Genomic DNA, 9,568 nt, shown 5'->3' with positions numbered 1-9,568 from the left:
GGGATCCTGTTTTGCTGGTGCATTTGCTCAGCACCCAGCGGAGTGCAGCTCAAACTTCAGCTGAGCCTTGAACGCACTGATAAGGTACAATTAATGATAATTCTTTGGTCCTGCTTTTCTTTAGCTAGACAGCAGCATTGCTCTCACTGTTAGGTTCCTGCTTCCCTACAGCTCCAAATAGCCACATGTTTTGGTGTAATCAACGGAGGTATGTTTCTAAGTGTTTGTTTGAAGGTTCCCACTGACAAATAGCAAAATTTACTGTTGAACTAGACAGTCCTGGATTTTGAGGCTTCACTCCTCAGCAGATGTTGCCCGTTCCCATGTGCCCACAGCCCCGGGTGAGCTCCCTGCAGCGGAGGCTGCATCCCTCCCAATGTGAGCTTTGTGTTATCGGCCCCCCCCTGTTTTTCTTTCCATGCTTGTGTGCGACAGCGACGTCCCAGGCGACGTCCCAGACGGCGACATCCCACCCTCCCTGTGGTGCTGGCAGGAGGTCCCCAGGGCTGGACCACAAAACCCCTAAGTGGCTGTGAGGGAGCGGAAAGGGATGCGGTGCCTTTTCCTTGGGAAGATTTCAAGTTTTACGAACAAACCAGAGTGTGGCACAAGGATGTAAAGGCCCTGCCCTGGACAAGGCAGGAAATTCTGTTATCGTGAGAATCATTGGGCATGATACACCGAAAACCACCTGCAATGTGGGCAAGACAAAGGCTTGGGGTTCCCTCTTGCTCAGCCTCTGCATGGCAGGGTTCCCAATGCTCTCATTTACATTTAAAACTATGAAGAAGAGAGCATAATCCTGTCTCATTCATGGTCTGTTGTGAACTGATATTTTGGATACCACGTCTAAATTAGGTTTTAAAAATAGACCAGTGGTCTTTTTTTTTTTTTTTTCTTGTTATAAACAGAAATTATTATCTCATGGAAACATTTAACCTCAAATGGAACCTCATCTAATTTTTGCTGTGTTTATTATAGCCTGTGAAATATGAATGAGCATCACTGATATAACTCTATATGATTATTGAGCTCTGATGGGCCAGCTGGAAAAGACTCAGCTGTTTGGATAAAGAACCTAAAGTTCTGATATCATGCTGATCTTTATTTGAATGATCCCAACCTCTGAGGCAGATAATATTGGCTCAGAAAGCTCTGGGAATTGTCCTTTCTCATTGAATTTTATTGTTTCTGACCCTGGTCATGGCTGCAATCAGGAAACACAGGAGCCAATGGGAAAAATGCATATCAGATTGAAAAGTTACTAATTAACTTGCAAAAAAAGGGTGACGTAAAACCCATTAGTTTTACACTTTTATTTGTGTTTTTTCAGATTATTAAAAATGTCTGTAATGCAGAATGTTAGTATTCATATTTCCAATTTTGATGCAAGCCTAAATAATAGATAATAACTATAATATAGTAATTAGAATATATATAATATATATAAAATACAGATAATAAAACTATGATGGGAAAATTTTGACTGATTCTACAGAAAGGTATAATTTTCTTTTAACTTCATTTAAGCCAGTAGTTTTGCTATTAAAAATTTAAAATCAGCATAATAGTTTAAGCAAATCTTACCAATGCCGCAAACAGTTCCTGAAAACCACTGTGTTTTATTTAGGTTGGGGAATTCAAGGATTATCTTTTTGGCTCTGAGTCTCTGCAGCTTCTGGGACACTGGCATCACATTTCATAGCTGGGTTTTCCAGACATTATTCTAATAATCCTAATGGTGGCTGTTAATGCCATGTAAAGACTGAACACAATTATAAGAAGGGAAGTTTTTAAGACTCCTCACTTACATGTACAACACAATTTATGCAATTAAAAAAAAGCTATGCTAATAAAACTATACAGACTAAGTCTGCCATGTCTTCCTTTGTTTTTTGAAGTAGAACAGGCATACTCTTTGCCATAGGATCGACTTCTCTGGGGGTAGGGCAGACCCCTGCCGCCACAAGAGCCACGACTGCTCTTTAACGACTGGTATTTTGGTTACTCCTTATAACACGTGTTCAAAATTACTCAGATTTTTTTCTTGTGGCCCTGGTTACTGGTTACCCATGTGATGGATACAGAGGGCCAGAATTTGTTCCTTTTAAAACCTGTTCGCTGTCACTGAATTGACTGGTATTGGATATCTTTAAAAGCAAGTAACTGGGACATCTTTTCTTGTAAATGAAAACTGGAGTGTAGAATAGGAATGAGAAGTCCAACCCCAGGAAAGTATTTTACACATACTGAAATCTGAACAAGTTCCCAAAATGGAGGTTTAAACTGTGTTAACTCCACAGCCTCCACCCTCCCACCTCCAACAGCACACGCAGCATCAGGGTAAATATTAGTAGCGTCCCTAACACCACTGCGGAGGGTGAAAACGCATCAGGAGTGGATGCTGGTCGGAAATTTGGAGGCTGAACACAGCGGGAAGCTCCAGGCTTTAAAAATAAAGGGGTACAAGTTGAAGGGAGTTAAAGATTATCAGAGAAAATAAGCTTTACAAGTTGGATTCCTGTTAAGAACGTACCTACGTTTCTAGGGCACTCATCCTCTAGCTTTCCTGTCAGAGATTTTACACAAATACAACTCTACTGGGTGCAGCAGAGTTACACCTGATTTACTCTTGTAGTACTGAGGTGGAATCAGATCTGTCTCAAAACAGATCTATCAGCAAAGCCTGATGCCCATTTTCAGATAAATTCCTGTTACACTCAATGGAAAATGTACTTTGTGAACAGGCCAGGTACGGGACCGTTTTTCACAAAGCCTCTGCAGAAGTCTATTAGCAAATGTAATATGATTAATTCCACTTCCTGGCTATTCTCTTAAAAATCCTGAATTGGAAAAAAATCCATTCTTTTTCTCAAGTAAACAGAGAAAACACCAAAATATTTTGTTAGTCTGGAATAAAAAAGAATTATCTGTACAGTTCTCTGGACAGCTGACTGGTGTGTCATTTGTAAAGTGGTTTAACTATAACAATCGACGGAGGTCTAGATAAATTTCACATTAAATCTGTGCTCAAAAATAATTTAGTTTTAAAAAGAAAACATTAAAATAGTTGCTGAGCAACTGGTTACAATTAATGGTCCTTCACGAAATGGACAGCCAACAATTTCTACTGAAAATGGTAAAACTGCTCTGCAGAATAAATCAAATATTGCAAATAGAAAACCTGTTCTACCGTTCTCTTTGCATCAGAGTTTTCATACTTTTACATATGATACTTTTGGGGTAGAAATAAGTGTTACTTAATTTCAGTAATGCAATAAAAAAATTAATTTCATATGTGGGCAAAGTTTTTTTAATATGGAAATAACTAAATAAAATTCTGGGTATTTTTTTTCAAACAAGAGAATAAAATAGATGAATAATCACAAGTGCATCTAAGAGCTACATATGATGAAAACAGAGATAATTCTGTGGGGCATGCTTATTATTAGTTATGTTATTTAATAATTTTATTACTTTTTAGGAGTCCAGCATTTAATTTTTGAGTGGTATATTCTCTACTTAGCTAAACAGAGATTAATTTATGTTCTGCAATAAAATGTTATCTAGAATCTTGGGCTTTTTTATTGTCTATTCAAAACCACCCAGGAATGAGAAATCGTTCAGTGCATATGCGGGGGCTGAATTCTCTTCGCAGGTTCCCAAATATCCAATAGTCATGATTATTTCAAAGTAATAATAATAAAAAAAAATTGCCATTAAGCCATTTAGATACCAGCACCTCCCTATGAGTGAAATAATTGAAGTGCCTGTGGGGCATCATGGGGAGGGGAGCAGTCTGTTGAGGTGACACCCACCCTTGGTTTCTTGGGATAGTCTCCAATGTCTTTTTCCTCCTGGCTTCTTGAATCTTCATCGCAATAGTCCCATATTGCCACGTGGGAGGTGCAGGTTTTGCGCTCTTTCTAGAGAGGCCATCATTGAGGTATTGGGGCATTAAAAAAAGCTTGTTTAGGAATAGGGCTGATAAGCCATGAGTGGGGCATGTTGCTCATCCATTGCCTGTAAGGTCAAAATAGCCAAGCTTATGAGGGGGGAGAGAAAATGGGTGCGAATTAGGAGGTCAGAAGGAGTCATGAAGACCATGCTGGAAAGGACAAACTACTCCCAGTGGTGTTTGGCTTTGCTTTTTGAAAAGCTGGGACATGGGATCCCCATGGGGAAGGATGATGCCAGGCAAAGACGTGTCCCACACGCTCTGGGCAGTCCCAAGGGAGGAACTGTTCTGTGTCGGGGATGTGTCGGGGGTTTCCGTCCTGGATCCCCTGGACCATCGCCTACGGTGCACGCGGGTTCCACAGGATCAAGAAGTCACCGTTGCCTCTCCAGTGAGTGGGGAAGAGTGTCACAGTTTTCACCTACAGCTAAACCAGAATAGGGTTAATGATGAGAAGTGTGTGTTTGGCTTTTACTGTCCTCAGAGCTAAAAAAAAAATTTAAAAAGTAAAAAAAGAGGTTTACAAGCAATTAAATGCTGCTCAGAGATGCCAGGCCCTTCTGGCTTAACCAAGGGGAGGGTAAGCACATTTTGAGAAGGGAATAAAGATTGCAAGGACTAAATTTAAAGCACCCACATGGTGTGCAACTGGTCTGTGCTGTGTTAATAATACACATATAATTTTCTGAGCATCCCAGGCTACAGAGTTGAGTGATGTATTGAGAGGCAGAGTTGAGAAAGCATGTTAGAAGGCATAGAGTTGGTGCTCAGGAAAAACTCTTTCCACCCCAACTAACTTCCACTCACACCAGAACTCACACTCACAGCCAGAGCAGCTTTTAATGTGCACTGCACTTCCCGGGCTCACAGAAAGTTGCCAGCATTTGTCTTGATGTCAAAAAGCGCAAGTGCTTCATCATAAAAATAATGCAGGAAGTGATCCAGCCAAAATAAAACAGAAAAAGAGAGAATGGGTTTTAGATTTCCAATTATTTTGTTTTCATCAGCCTAATGCAGAAAACTTTAAGAAACAACCAAACTTTGCATCATCCCAAGAGACGGCTCCAGATGAAAGAAAACATCTGCACTGTAACCAAGTGTAAGTTCTGGCTGATGGTATGTATTAGAGGTGAGAAGGAGTACAGGGAGTGAGCTGCTACTCTGCAGCAAGTGAAAAATAGTGTATTGCTGATCCACAAATTTAATTTGGGAGGATCCTTCACTAGTCAGCGTAAGGCTCAGGTGCAGAGGGAACCTGCTTTCCAGTAGTGTCAGTACAATTATTCATAACACAACGCTGATTGCCCAGTATTTAAACATTTCATTGATGGTCTTTTAATTAACCAGGAGAAGGCGGCTGGAGCCCAGCATGGAGGCTGGACTGCCTCAGGCTTTGAGTCCCGGGCTCTTCCCTTGATTTGCCAAGCACTTAAGCATTTGCTGACTCGGGGTTAAGAAAGGTGGAGGCACCTAAAGAGCCTTACTGACTCATGATATTTTCCAGCCTGGCTTGTTTGTTTTCATTGTGCACACAAGTCCTGTTTACCTGGATCAAAGATGGCAAAATCAACAACAACACTATGCAGACAGGGACTTGCAAAATTCCTACCGAAGGCATGACTGTGCCTAGACCTGTAGCTCCTGCTCTTCCCCCCATCCTCTTTCTTTCTGCCATTGCATATCTTTTCTGCCTTACCCAACCCATCCTGTCCCCTGTCTGCCAGAAAGCACCCCCAGTCTCCATCCGCTTGTCTCAAGAGTGGCAAAACGAAATCCAAGTTTCCCTAGCAGGACAGGCAGCAGGAGATGGGAAGAAGGAGGTGCACAGGCATTGCAAGCTCCTCTTGCCCTGTGCATGTCATGGCTGCTGTACCTGCTCTTGTGCATCCCTCCAGACACGGCAGCCACCATCTGATTTTCAGCCTTGCACTAATACCTCCTTGTCCTGATTTCTGGAAAGATGTGACCACTTGAGTGTATTCCCCACTAATAGGCTTCCCCGGCAGAGAAGACCGATGTGCAGCCTGCATTCACTTTGTTAGGGTCTGCTCAGCTTTTAAGGGCTAGGGAGAAGCAGAAAAACAATTAGGACAGTCCTGAAATTCTCTGAGCTAACAGCAGGCCCCAAGCGAGTTTCTGCACAGCCCCAGAGCACAACCGCTTCTGTTCCAGCAGGAACAGCACCACCGAGATTAGGATCTTCTGTCTGCTCCAGCCTCTGGAAAGCTTCTGAACATGCACTCCTCGGCGGAGCCATTGCAGACACCCAGAGCATGCTGTAACAACAGAATTAAAACTGGAGGGTTATGCAAAATCCATCTGCAGTTTACGGGCATGATGCAATGGTCCAGCCTCAAGCAGCTCTTGCACAGGTTTTTGTAGTAGTTGCAATACCAAGGACCCAACCTTAAGCAATGTAAAGGGGCCTCAGGCAGCCCTGCCAGCCCTCAGAAATGAGACAAAAGGCATTAGAAATGCTGTTTTCTTTTAGAATTTCTTTGCTTCTTAGGTCTGATTTTAACTTTACATTTAAAAGGCCAAATAATTCTTTACTTTAGGTTTCTTCTGTCCAGCTGAAGCCTGCGGCAGCTTCTCTATGTGATCACAAGGGCAAATTTGTACTGGAAAGGCACTGAACAAAGTTCTCCTCTCATGCTAAGGAAGACTTTGGCAACAGGATGCCCACCTGTTGTCTTGTCTCAAGACTTTACAACTCCAAATCATGCGAAGAAGTCACTCTTTCTGAGTGATCCCCATTAACACCCTACACCTTTCATTTCCTCCTCCCTCAGCACCCCAGCTTGGAAGATTTTATCAGACAATAATTCCACATATCAAAGCAAAACAAAGGAACCAAGGCAAAGCCCACTGGCATCAGCACAGGTAGCCGAGGCGGAGATAGCCTGCACCCGGAGAAATCTGCTTCGCGATTCGGTGGTGCGGTGCAGTAAATTGGTGTAAAATAAACAGCGTCTATTTATAGCGGAGCAGAGCCTGCCTGCAGGCATTGCAGCTGGGGTTTTTTTTCCTCTCTTTGCTCTGAATGAATGAGGGTTTTTCAATGAGGATCCAGGTTTCCCGAAGCAAAGTCCACCCCGCCTCTTGGCGTGAACCCCCAGACAGTCCATATGTCATGAGCAAAATATGCAGCGCCCTAAAAACCGGAGTGGAGTCTCTTGCCTGGGTGGGATCAGGACCTGGAGGGAGACCCATGGGTGCTGGGCATCAAGGGCAGCCCTAGGGCAAGGAGGTGGGGAAAGTACCCAGGTGTTCCCACCACCAGCCCCCTGGCACCCCATGGGAGCTGGGCAGCACTGGGTGCCTCTCGGCAGACCCCCAGCCATCCCCGAATGGCCAAGGACCAGCCGCAGGTCAGTGGCTTGGCCTTAGCTTTTAGTGCCCCAAAACTGAGCCCAGCTCTCGTAGCTCTGAGGTTACATCCTCAGGCACACACACGCACGCACACACACGCAAGCAAAATGATTTCCATGCCTCCACGGCTCCCATCGGATGTGGGTGGTCCTGGCGAGAGGAATGCGAGCGATCGGATTCACGTATCATCTCGCTGCAGCTCGGCGCAGCGCTGGAGACCTCCGGGGATTTTTCTGTAAGAGATTGACCCGGGGAGCATCCGAGCTCCGTTTTCCATGCACCTCTGATCACAGCCGCAAAGAAGAAATTGATTTCTCCCAATGTAAACATCCCTAAAATGACAAGAGGGATTTTTTTTGCCGCCCCCACAACAGCAAAAAAGGCGGAAAGAATAAAGTGTCACTAAACCCCACCACGACACAGATTTACATCTCTGAGTCAGATCTTTGCAGCTCTCTGCATATGGTCTGCATGATATGCAGTTCCTGGCTAGTGACTCACTCAACACCAATATAAAGAAATGGTTTCAGACCGAGCAAGCAAACAACCTGAATTTTGCCATCTCAGGCTCCAAGGGTTGAGGGACGCAGCCTGACCTGGCCGAGCTCGACTCGGCTCTTGCTGGGGTAAATTGAGACCAGCTCCACCGCAGGAGTCTTGTCACATTTTTTTAAAAGCTTCTTAAAATTGCCTTTCAGTCTGATTTTTGCTGTGGTCAAAAATAATGTCTAAGATTACTAAAATTGAAAGAGATAAGAAGAATGGTTTTATCTCTTTCTTTCCAAGTTGTTTACTTGGTTCATTCGATATCACTTTGCGGACAGGGTATTTGGTTTCAGTGTTTCCACTGTGCGGTCACTTAGGTAGTTTCCTTTTGTTCTTCATGTGGTTTTTTTTTCACAATGATGTAAAGAGAGCAAGAGGAAAAACCATTTAAAATATGATGGTTAAAGCCACAAAAACTGGCAGGTGTACTCACACATGTCAACTCACAGAAACCAAATCCAATCAGCTACTCATTAATAAAAGAAGAATTTATTGTGGAATTGATAAAATTTCCAATGGCCACCATGCTAGATGAACTCACAGATCCATGGTGTCAAGTTTGCATTTTGATTTTTTTGGATAGTTTTAAAATTTTTAAATCACTTTAAATACGTTGAGCAACAATTCAGCTGGCACTACAAAGGAAAAAAATCACAGTAGGGAAAGTTGCTGAAACTACATAATCTAGAATTTTTCACAAAGATGGTTATCATCAGGAGCCCCATAGAAACATTGCTCTCGGTTTTCTGGGCTGAGCTGGTTCGCAGCACTTTTCCTGCTGTATCTGAATTCAGAATTCAGAATTCAGAACCGGGAAATACTTCTCCTCTGTAACTGAGCAAACAGACTTTAAAAAATCTGAGGAATCCCAGACTTTATTCAAATAGCTATCTTTAACCTCTCTTCTTTTTATTTAAAATAGTAATATGAAATCCAAAGCCATTTAATTAATTGGAAATTGTTACATTTAAGCATATACAAAAGAATGATCAAAAGGGATGCTACAGCCATTAAATAATCAAATAGCAATACCATTAAGTAAGTAATTAGTGTGTGCAATAAATGGCTAGTCTGTGTTAATGAGATCTCTCATACATCCTAAGTTGGGTCTGATCCTTCGCACAGAAAAGATCACCTAGTGTTGTTGATTCTCTGTTAAGGGATGAGAACACTTCCTTTCCTTTTCCAGGATATCTCCTACATGCACATCTTCTATCCAGCCTCAAGTACCAGCATTTGCGTTCTCAGCAGTCCTTCACCGAGGAAAGACTTCCAGAAAGTTCCTGGGAATTCTGGCTGAGGAGAAAAGCAGGATCCTTTTTCCCTTAGAGTATTCAGGGAAGAAGCACTACCACGTTCCCTGTGATAGTATAGCTGGTGGGCACGTGATTTCTGTGGTCAAGTACCAGGCCATTGACTAGTCCTGAAGAAGGAAGCAGCTCAGAACATACTCACCTGATGGCTCTTCCGTAGCCATATGTAGGAAAATCTGGAGGAATAACAGGTGCTGACATAAGCGAGTGTGATAGATTAGGTGAATAAAAGAACATAAAAAATAGCTGAAAAGCACAAGCTTATTTCGACCATAAGTATGGTTTGTGGAAGAATTCATGGCAGTGTTGAGAGAAGGATGCTTCAGAGGGTACCCAGATGATATGGTCCTGAAATGTCCTTAGACATGTTACTATTTGC

At 42.8% G+C, this 9,568-nt stretch overlaps 1 long non-coding RNA gene across 1 annotated transcript; it reads right to left on the bottom strand.

Moving 5' to 3' along the window:
• Positions 1–1,360: 1,360 nt before the first annotated feature.
• Positions 1,361–6,613, bottom strand: LOC138688308 (uncharacterized). Its single transcript, XR_011327339.1, has 3 exons — positions 6,512–6,613; positions 5,832–6,021; positions 1,361–4,379 (listed from the first exon to the last, which is right to left on the bottom strand). It is a non-coding gene; the product is annotated as an uncharacterized lncRNA (long non-coding RNA).
• Between the last annotated feature and the right edge of the window lie 2,955 nt (positions 6,614–9,568).

This window comes from Haliaeetus albicilla, chromosome 12 (assembly GCF_947461875.1).
Source record: "Haliaeetus albicilla chromosome 12, bHalAlb1.1, whole genome shotgun sequence".
Classification (NCBI taxonomy): domain Eukaryota; kingdom Metazoa; phylum Chordata; class Aves; order Accipitriformes; family Accipitridae; genus Haliaeetus; species Haliaeetus albicilla.
This window is presented reverse-complemented; position numbering and strand designations above follow the sequence as displayed.